Source organism: Sceloporus undulatus, chromosome 5 (assembly GCF_019175285.1).
Source record: "Sceloporus undulatus isolate JIND9_A2432 ecotype Alabama chromosome 5, SceUnd_v1.1, whole genome shotgun sequence".
NCBI lineage: Eukaryota > Metazoa > Chordata > Lepidosauria > Squamata > Phrynosomatidae > Sceloporus > Sceloporus undulatus.
The window spans coordinates 60,898,796-60,909,856 of record NC_056526.1 but is presented as its reverse complement, the minus strand read 5'-3'; the positions used below and the strand labels follow the sequence as shown (position 1 = coordinate 60,909,856).

Genomic DNA, 11,061 nt, shown 5'->3' with positions numbered 1-11,061 from the left:
ATAGGAAAGAAGACACAAGGTCTTGAACTCTGAACCAGCATAAACAACAGTATGCTCCTTGCTATTGACACAGAAAGAAGTGATGTATTATTATTGCTGGACAGCCTGTGCTTCTTCTAAGATACTCTTTTGACTTACTGTCCTCCCATAAAAATGTGAAAGTTTTATATATTGATGTATTTCATTTTTTGGCATTTATTGCTATTTAAATTCCAGGGTACTTCAGTTCTAATATAAGACTGTCTATGAAGGAGTAGGAAAGAAGGCTCATCTAACCAGATGGCATCTTTTCAGTAATTACAATGCTGTAAGCCCAATTTAATTATATAATAATTAGACTAATTTACTTCTACAGTCATTACACTACTGCAATGACTGAAAATGCTCTTCCAAACTGTATATTTAAGATATGAAGTCCCTCTCCAAAGGAATTTTCAGGTTGTTGGAGAGCAGAGCAGTGAGTGATAATGCATCCAGTCCTTTCCCAATATTGGACTCCTGTTGCAACTGCCTGCTGCGGCAAACCTTGCTGCCGGGAGAGGGACAGATACATCATCACTGACTGCCCCAGCCTCCAGTGCCTTGGGAAAGCCTCTTGTTTTTTTGTTTTTTTTGGGGGGGGGGGAGGCTGCATGACTTAAAAGATAGGTTTAGAGTAGTAGCACTATGAGATGTAGCAACAGTGATGTAGCTATGTCATCATAGTTCCATTTCCCAATTGAAAATCTCTGTCATCCCTTGGGAAATCCAAATTCTCTGTGGGGGTAAAGACCGGACTTCACAGTTCTGTTTTGACTCTGCATGCAACAGGAAATTCCGGGGTACTCTTTGGCATAAGCCTATTCTGCAGGACTGACTCAGGATGTTTTAGTGTTTGAGGCACAACTGGTTCCCTTATCTCTCTCACAGCTCAAGCACATCCAGATGAACTGTCTCCAAAGCGTCCTAGGTTGATTTGACATGGAAACTGAAAATCCCACAATTTTTTCTCAATACCCCACCAGTAAAAAAATTGATAAAATATAAAATAGCTAATTTTTAATGCCCTTGCATGAAATGCCAAAATTGCTGCCAAAATCTGACTTATGCTGGATAAGCCCCTACAGTGCTGGTATAAAAGCCATAAGCCTCTTGCAAAATTTAGGAAATTTACAGTTTCAGACTACAGTATCCAGAATACCTATACTCAGCCTGTACTGTGGCAGTCTTAATCCAAACATGAAACTTTTTTGTGTGTTCTGGTCTCTTGAGAGGCTTTAGGAGTAGGTCTAAAAGAGTAACAGTAACTTTGACTTCTTCTCCCAGCAGATCTTTAACAACTGTTGCACTGTGAAAAAGCTTTCTCAGTAGTACAAGAGTCCAGTCTTCGGCTAGCAGGATTCCTGAACCACATTGTATTGCGTGTGGCACAGGGCATGGGACCAAGACCATCGTTATCCTAGCTGAAGACAGATGGACTTACATAAGTGAAAGCTGTTATTATCTTCATAACCTCAGTGCATGAACCAAGGATGTTAGAATGACACAATGTACCCTTTTCATTGGAACAAAAAACATATTGCTACTTCTCTCTTAGGAAGATCTCTTTCATATCCTGTTAACTTCCAAAGGTCTAGGTAGAAGAAGAGAATCTAGTTTTCTAATATTGTCTGATCCAGAGAGCTGTTAAATTCTCAGATAAAAATGCTATCTTGTCTGAGACCTTGCATCCCTGGAGGATGCAATGCCAGTTATATTAGGAAATAAAAAAAGACATTTTATTTCTGTGTGCCACTGAGGTTAGAAAATTTGTTTTCCATGTCATTTCCACATGCAATTTCATTGCTTTCTGGACTGAAGATTATTCTGAAAGGCTGAATCACTCTTCTTGTAAGCACGGTGAAGAAAATGGTTGTTAAGAAAGAAAACTGATAGAATTGACAATGCCAAACTTCTAACAAAGGTAACAGTTCGTGCTCTCCCTTCTTGTCTTTTAAATCAGTGTTTTTTTCATAAACAATCATTATCTCATTGAAGTTGCATTTAAGTACTGAAAAGGCAGAAGCCTCATAACCATCCAGACTCAAGGAATCTGTGATGTTTTTCCAGTTTGTAATTGGTTGTCTAAACTAAACAATTGAACAGCATGCTTTTTATTGCTGACCAATCAGGATCGCAAAAGGGTTTTAAATCCTCAACCTGTTAAGTGTCTTTAGGCACAAGAGTTAATTTTTATCTTTGGACAGAAGTCTTCTGCCAGGTAATCTGCCACATTCTCTTTCTGTATTATTTAAAGATAAGAGACAGTGTTGGATTATGTAAATGGACATGAATAATTAAATAAAATAGAGTAATATATAAGTGTTGGATGCTTTGTAATATAGGTATGATTATTTACTTGTATGTGCTAGAACTTTTCAATATTTACTTCCAGCCTTAGCCACTACTGTTTAAAAGCAGGATTATTCTATTTAATTCCACGCTCTTAAACAGAAGGAAGTTTAAATCAAATGCAGTGATTGCTTTGCATTACAGATGTCAGTAGAAGGTGTACATGAGCAATTTTAAGTACAAATGAAAGATCTGTTTAAGAATGCAGAAAACATTTTTTCTCCTTAAGTTTAGTTTTTGTTTAAAAGCAGTTTAAAGTTTTTTTTATTGTGAAATGATTGTAAGTCAAGAAAATATTTATAGCATTTTGAAGAGAATTTTTTTGCTTGAGCTATTGGTTAAGATAAACGTTTGCCTTAATTACAAAGCTTAGCAATTTTCATGAAAGCTAGTCACTTATGCAGAACATTTTATAAATTAGTTAACCTCTATCTGTTTCATAAAATTGGCAATACCTTTGAGTAATTAATGAAACAGTACCTGCTATACTGAGGAAATGTCTGTGTAATTCCAAAAGGGCTTGAGTTATTTTGCAGATTTGACAAATGAGTTGCCAAATACATCCATTAGATTAGGGATTTGCTTAAGTCCTCTGTTGTTTATTGCTTATATTAATCCGAACTTTTGCTTATTTCATGGCTTATTAAGGCGTTGTAGGCTTTATGAATTATACAGAGATTCCATTAAAGTGGCACAATTGGAAATCATACAGAAGTATTCTGAACTCCCCATTGTATTATATGTTTTGTTTACTGATACTGCTATCACTAACTAAAATTGATCTAGGGTCAGTACCATTTCAAATTATAGAAAGCACAGTATTTTGTGAATAAAGTAATATTCTAATTATATGCAATCATAAACTTATTGTATGTAAATGTGCATAGAGACCATTTTCTGGAACATCATTCATTGTCTAAGTTATGCATTGTGCAACTATTCTCGGTTTAGATTTATTCAACTTTTTTTTCTGTAGAGCAAGTGAAATCTAATGTATGGGGTGTGTAATTAATGCAGGTGGGATAGAAAGTATGACTGTGGAAAGTGATAAATGACAAGCAAGTACCATAAGGCAAAATTTATGTAGGGCCTTCAAGGTGAGGACAAAAAGTAGAAATATAATGTGAAAAAGACAGGAGGTGAATGAACAGCTGTAAAGGCATCTGCAGAAAAGTTGGATGTTCTTGAAAGAGTATTCAAAAACATATTTAATGGATTCACAGCAAAGGGAGAGAATCTTAATGCAAGGCACCAGCTATGAATAATCTTTTCTGAAATAATCTAACTTTTTTTCCCAAAAAAGGCAATGCCTTGTTAAATAGAAGCACCTCAAACCAGAAGTCCATGAATGCTTGTGAATACACTTGGAGATATGTATCTTAGATTTTTAAAGGTTGTAGAAGTTTTTTTTTATTTGGATTAACTTTATATGTTATGCCCACAAGCCTGAAAAAGACACAGTGCCCACAATTTTGTAAGATGCCATACAGGCTGCCAGTTAACAGTCTCTGTATACAGTCGGTCCTCACCTTACGCGGGGATCCGTTCCGGATCCCTCCATGTAAGGCGAATTCCGCCTATGCTCAAGCCCCATTGGAAACAATGGGGCTCATGCATGGTGGCGCGGCAGTGCGGCGGCGTGTGGGGCGCAACGGGCGTGCGCACCCATTCAATTGAATGGGCGCACCGCCCCTTCAGCCTTGTGCGTGCCCCGCGGCTTGAGCGCGTAAGCTCAAGTCCGCGTAAAGCACGCCCGCGTATGATGCGGGCGCACTGTACTATGCAGAAATAGGTATTTTGCCAGAAACCTGCCATACTTGAGCACATGGCTGCTATGCCAGATAAAAGACAGAAAATGCATGTCATACCAGCCTGAGTAAGAATTTTATATGTTGTTATCCATTGATTGAAACCAACTGAAACAGTGAAGCAATCTCTTGTTAATCTTACAGATTTTACAAATATATGAATATAGTAGGTGTATGAAACAGACATAGAAAATATTATATCCTCCAGCTGAAGTTTGTTTCTAGAGACCAGAAAGTCTGTAGAGACCATCACTAGCCATTTTGTAGTCAGTGATATGCATAGCCAGTTTCCCATGCTGGCATTCTTGCACAGAATGTTTGACTGTATTGTATCTTGGTTTGATCCAGTAAGGCATCTCTTAGTTTCTTGAATGATTTTGAATATATACTTTAACTGCTTGAAGATATTGCACATATAATAGACTATTCAATAGTGAGCTTAGTTTTCCATGGTACTCTATATTCATAGTAATGATATCCTGTGGTGTGATGTACACATAATGTACCACTTTCCCATGGTGTCATATACACACCTCCTGAAACGTGTCCCTGCTTAGTATTCTACTTGATCTTTAGTGATTCCTGAAAAATTCGTTTAGAGGAAGAACATACATTGAGTTGCCAGGATCCCTTCAAGTTTCTTCAAACAGGCCAAAGAGAGAAGGAAAAACTGAGAACAAGGGATTCCCCCCCCCCCCAACTGTTCTCTAGGTATCATCAGAGGAAAGGAACATTAAGTCTGACCCACTTAGTCTGTGGCACATTGGGATGGGGCAAGCAGGCACACAGTGTGCAATAAAACTTGCATACAATAATTATTGTATGATTATTTTATGGTATTTGTGCTGAGTTTGACAAAATGTCTTCAGTATCCTACACAAGAAGGAGGTGGGGTGGGAATGGAAATAACAGGAAATATCCAGTGCTCTTGCATTGAGAAAAACAAACTGAAAAGTAAGGTAAGATGACAAGAACAAACTAGAGAAAATATGGTATGACTGACAGACAGACAGATAATAGATAATATTTCTATTTCAAGTCAAGTTTATGAATGTCTGTATGTTTATGGGAACTTGTTGGGGAAAGTTCATAGCTATTTAATGCCATAACATGTTCTCCATATTAGTAGTTAGTATAAACTGTAGATGGAGTAAGAAACATGTTTTGAATACACCAAAGTCCTGTGACTGGTATTATTAAACACTTGATCTGTATTATGGAATTAATAATATTATTCTGTGGAGACAAAAGGAAGACAGTGAAAAAATAGTAAAGGGAGGGAATATCCCAGAAAATGTGTAACAGAATCAATGGACTGCATAGGTTTTAGTGCCTTCAGTTGTATTTCTGTACCTAATTACATAGAAAATAGTCCCACTGAACCCAATGTGGCTTACTCTTGACTAGATATACATAGGATTGCACTGTAATGAAGAATACAGAAGCATTTGTAACATGAGAATACTTATGTACACACTAGTGACACTTATCTGATAGAATTTCAGTGGAAGGCAGTTGGCCTACACAATACAACAGAATTACGGCCATTTTGCTGTTAATAGAATGTAATGAATCATTCCATTTTGTGGGATACTGCTTTTTGAGATTCCAGTCTCCTTCCCTAGGTTAATTGTTCATTTATGGCTGCAGTCCTAAACACACTAATTTAAAAGTCTTTGGTGAATGTTCATGATATCTGTTTTTTTTTTCTTCCTTAACAATAGGATCTTTAGACATTGACTCTGTCTTCTTATACATGAAGATAGCATCGAACAGGAAAATTGTATTTTGAACAATTTTAGGAATGCTTACAAAATTATGCGGCAAACTCACTGAGAAATATCAGCCCAGATTTTGTAATGTAGAGAGAATAAAATTCCAGCAGGTAGAACTCTGTTCCCTCTCCCCATTTCCCACTCAGAGGATTCACAGTTTTCTTGAAGGCCATCCCAACATAAGTCCTGTCTGCACTGGCACATGGCAGCACAAAGTATCCTGGCTCCAGAACTGCCCTGAACATCCCTGCTTGCAAAGACCCTCCATTCTGATGCCAGACAGCACATGTGTGTCCTGCTGAGCCTATCACTATATCTATTGCCACTGCAGATCACTTTCTTTGAGGTCAGAACAAAGTACCCAGCCTCATTTACATGGATATTTCTGAAATCAAAGCAAATAAGTGATGGAAGTGGTGGATGTTCTAAGTAGTTTAGTGGGATGAATTTCAAACAATCACTTTACATCAGAATAGAGGGCTCTGAATCTTCTGGTCTGGTCTGTTTGCATCAGAACCGAGGTTTGGGCCATGTGTTTTCCAGTCTCTCTAGTGAGACGATGGGGGGGGGAGGCTATTTTATTTGGCCTGTGCAGACAGGCCCCTAGTCATTTATTGGCTAGGTGAGGACGGTGACACCTAAGAAGTTACTGGGAATAATAATAATAATAATAATAATAATAATAATAATTTTTATTTGTATTTTCCCAGCTCTCCCTGTGGATCGAAGTGGGATTACATCAACAAATTAACACAGTACAGATATAAAATACGATCAATAAAACACTAACATTATTATTAATTCAATAAAATAGCTAAAACATCTAGAACATCTAAAACATTTAGAAAACATACATCATAACCAGAAGTGAAGCATTTTATCTTAAAGATCTCCTATAAGAGGTCGGCTGGATAAGCCTACCGGAAGAGATCTGTCTTAAATACCTTCTTTAAGGCAACGAAGGTGGTGATAAGATGGATCTCTTTTGGTAGACTGTTCCACAGTTTGGGGGCTGTGGCCATAAACGATCTATGGGAAGTTGACATTAACCTGGGCTTATGATATTCTAATAAATTCTTCCTAGATGTTCTGAGAATGTGGGGCGGATTGTGTAGGGAGAGGTGTTCCCTCAAGTAACTCAGGCCTAAGCCATGAAGGGCTTTAAAGGTAATAACCAACACTTTGTACTGAGCCCGGAATCTAATCGGCAGCCAGTGAAGAGTTTTTAACACAGGTGTTATATGGACCAACGTAGGTGTTCTGGTGACCAATCTGGCTGACGCATTTTGAACCAGTTGAAGCTTCTGAACTTGGTACAGATGTAGCCTGAAGTAGAGCGCATTACAGAAATCTAGACAAGAGATTACCAGTGCAAGTACTACTGCTTCAAGGTCCTTTTGGTCCAGGTAGGGACGCAGTATCAACCGAAGTTGGTACCAAGTTGGCCATCGGATCTATTTGAGATAACAGCTGTAGAGATGAATCCAGGAGTACTCCCAAACTGCAAACTTCATCCTTTAGGGAAAGTGTGACCCTGTCCAGGACTAGTTAACAAAACTCTTCCTTGGACTTGGGGTACCTATCGCAAGTATCTCTGTTTTCTCTAGATTCAGCTTGAGTTTGTTTTCCACCATCCAGCCCATTACTGACCCAAGGCAAGCATCCAGAGGAGAGATGCCATCCTTAGCCACTGCAGCAGTCAGAGACATAGAGAAATAAATTTGGGTGTCATCAGCGTATTGATAACACCGTGCCTCCTGTCTCTGGATGATCTCTCCCAGTGGCTTCATGTAAATGTTAAATAGCATTGGGGACAGAATCGCACATTGAGGGACGCCCGATTTGAGCTCCCTTTTGGACAACTAACTGTCCCCAAGTGACACCATCTGGAATCTGTCTGAGAGGTAGGACCTGAACCACTGCAACGCAGTGCCCCCGATATCTAACTCCCTCAGGCGTTCCTAATGGCCAGAAGCTTAATGATAGAGGTATCTTCCAGGACCTTCTGGGATCTTCTGTGAATTCCAGAGAATGTAATTGTGTGCCTGACTACAGTAACATAGCAGGATACATCTTGGATGCCCATTGTCTTCATCCAGCCACTAAATTATCACTTTGGGAGGATGGAGTAGGAGAACCAGAAGTCCAGTTAGGGGATTGTTTTGCAAGGGAGGTAGTGAATATCTCCCTCTACAATTAACATAGGTGTGAATTTCACCTAGGCTTATATATTTCACCAGGAAGATGCCAACCATCATTTTCCTGGCTTCCTTTTAATTTTTGTATCCAAGAATAGAAACTGCCCAGGTTGCTTCTGTCTCAATTATATATTTTTTCCAGTATAGACAAGATTTTTTTTTTTAAAAAAAAAACAAACCCATAAAGCAAAGGTATAGGGAGAGATTAAATGGTGTTTACTGAAAGAGATTTAAATGGTCAGGTAGATTTTGTAGGTAGGTTTTATGATTCTTTATTGTATCATGGAGTTATTTTTTCTACATTTATTGTTCCCCAAGTCCAATAATTTATTCTTACTTGCTTGGAATGCTTCAGGGTTGAACTGTTCAGATAGAAATAATTTGTTTTTTGTAAATAACTATTGATTCAAAAGATGCCTTGGGGCAAGCATTTTAAAACCACCCCTCTACACATTAAAACCAGTGGCCTTCAAAATCTACTCTCTACATTTCTCAATAAGATTAGGATAAAAGTAGATAAGAATTTGGCTATGCAGTCTTCATACAATTATTTGTGCTTTTGCCCCTGTTTTATGACACACAGACTTGCTTGTTTAAGAAGTACCAATACATTCCAACTCAATTGGGAGGAAAAATATGACTGCATCCAAAAGGAGAACTGGACAGTGTCACAAACCAATACAGTTTCCTGTGGCTACAAGGATCAGTGTATAGAAACAAAATTAGGTGTTCTGCACCCCCATCCCCCCCCATGAAAATAGAAAATTGGTGATATTCAAGCCCCATTGGCTTGAATGGTGGTCATGCCCCATTTTCTCCCCCTCCTTTTGCTGCCTGCAAATAGGCAAGGGGCGTGGATTCCAAGTCCACAAAAAGAGAGGGGCGACTAAATTGAAGGTGGCACTTGTAACCATCAATGGTAGCTGGTTTGAATCCAAATATTGAGTCTAATTGAATCTGATTCCAGACCACCCAAGTTAGGAATCAAGCCTCCATGAGCTTTGTTCCCTTTAATTTAAGAGTGGAACTTTGCCCAGTTTTAATAATTTTCTTTTGGGTTTCCATCCCCTGTTGCGAGCATCCTTAGAGAGCACTTCAAAGCATGACTCTCCTTGTCACCATAGCAAACACTACCCTCACTCTCAGTTGACAAACATTATTGAGGGATTTTTATTAGGCATGCTTCAGTTATTTTTAGCATATTCTACATTTTCTTTTGGGAGAACTCCATTATATTTCCCTTAGACCTTTCCCCCCCAGACTTTATCTGCCAAACTTATATTTTGGTTATAGGTATACAGATAAAAAGGATACAGTCAGCCCGTGCCATATATATATAAATAAATATGGTGTGCATGCCCATGGTGTATGTGCCACGCCACATACACATGCCCTATTGTTTTCAATGGGCCGTGAGCATACTCAGTATTCCCCTTACCCAGGGGAGATCTGGAATGGATCCCTTGCATAAGGGAAAAGCAGACTGTATAATAAATTGTTTGTCGCATAAGATGTGATAATTTTTTTATAAAGCTACTTATGCACAGATACTCCAAAACACGATTGTCACAAAAGTAATTAAAAGGTGTACAAAACCACAGCTGAAGTTCATTTGAAGCACTCTGTGAAATAATGGTGGGTTACAGACTGCCTCTTTGAAGCGGGCTGCACCCGCCCCTTTCCCCGCCGGATCAGGGCCTGAGCTGGCAGAACGGCAGCCGCTGAGGCCCCGATCCGCCGCTTTTCAGGCTGCGGGGAAGCTGCAAAACGCCGCTTCCCCGCAGCCTGAAAAGGGGTGTCCTTGGGGCTTCAAGCCCCAAGAATACCCCGCGGCAGCGGTGAGGGGGAGAAAGGGGCCGCTTGGCCCCTTTCTCCCTTGCTTCGCTGGGCGCAGCCGTCTGAAGGCTGCGCCCAGCGAAGCAAAGCGGCGCCACGGACCAGGAAGGAGCTCCGAAACGGAGCTCCTTCCTGGTCTGCGGAAAGGGCGCCCTAGGCGCCCTGCCGCGGATTGAGGACGTCACGTCCGCGCCGCCCTGTCTAGAGGCGGCGCGGCCGTGACGTCCTCACAGCAGCGGCCGTATGGAAGGGCCGCCGCCGTTTAGTGTGTGATGAGCATGCACTAGGGTTAGGGCGGTGCGGAAGCAGCGCCCTTTTGTAACCCTAGTGCGTGCTCGTCACGCACTAAAGTGCCAGTCTGTAACCGGTCAATGTTTCATACATTTTAAGCTCAATATACTGTTTTCCCACACCTCTATGACACTATTATAAGATCAGAAGCACTCAGTTTTGCTTTTCTACTAATATGACTGTTGGGTTTTTTAAAACCTAAACTTGGGGAGGAGGAAGAGACATGGCCATAGTGTTGGTCTTCTGATAAAAAGTATTCCATCAATAGAATGAGGAAAATGTGATGCATACCATCCAACATATCACAGATGAAAACTGGGACACATGTGGCCAAGCAACATCAGTGTAGTCAAGATGGCAAAAGTTATTAACAATGAAGAAAAGGCAAGTTGGAATGCAAACTAACAGAAGTAAAGTGAGGATGAAAGAAGGAAGTGGTAGGAGGGGAGATAAAATGGGGAGACATTTTAAAAGCAGCAGAAAAAAATTGCATGACACAGGATCAATCAGGAGTGTCTCTGACAAACTGGAAAAGTTGGAAGGCATTGTGATATCTCTTCCACAACGCCCACACAACCTCAAAAATCTGTTCTAGAGTGCTGGAAAAATCCAGAATCAGATTTTAGGGTAATGTGGAAGGTTGCAGGAGAAATGAGACACTGAAGTTCCATTGTGCAAGGAGAAGTACACTAAGGTAGTGCTGGATCCTGGAATTTGATTAGTTTAAATGGTGAGAGTGGGTTGGAATTACACAGCCCTTCATATGTTGTTGGATTACATATC

General features: G+C 39.9%; 1 protein-coding gene across 3 annotated transcripts in view; it reads left to right on the top strand.

The window, feature by feature from the left end:
- SLC16A7 (solute carrier family 16 member 7) overlaps positions 1-11,061 on the top strand; it is a 127,133-nt gene that overhangs the window by 24,644 nt on the left and 91,428 nt on the right. Inside the window, exon 1 of one of the 3 annotated variants that reach the window (XM_042468994.1) lies at positions 1,611-1,942. The exons of 1 other annotated variant lie outside the window; for it this stretch is intronic. The gene's annotated coding sequence lies outside the window, so the exon portion shown is untranslated. Of the gene's footprint in view, positions 1-1,610; positions 1,943-2,219; positions 2,240-11,061 lie in introns of those variants that run through there. One more of the 3 variants, XM_042468997.1, reaches the window with a different exon arrangement.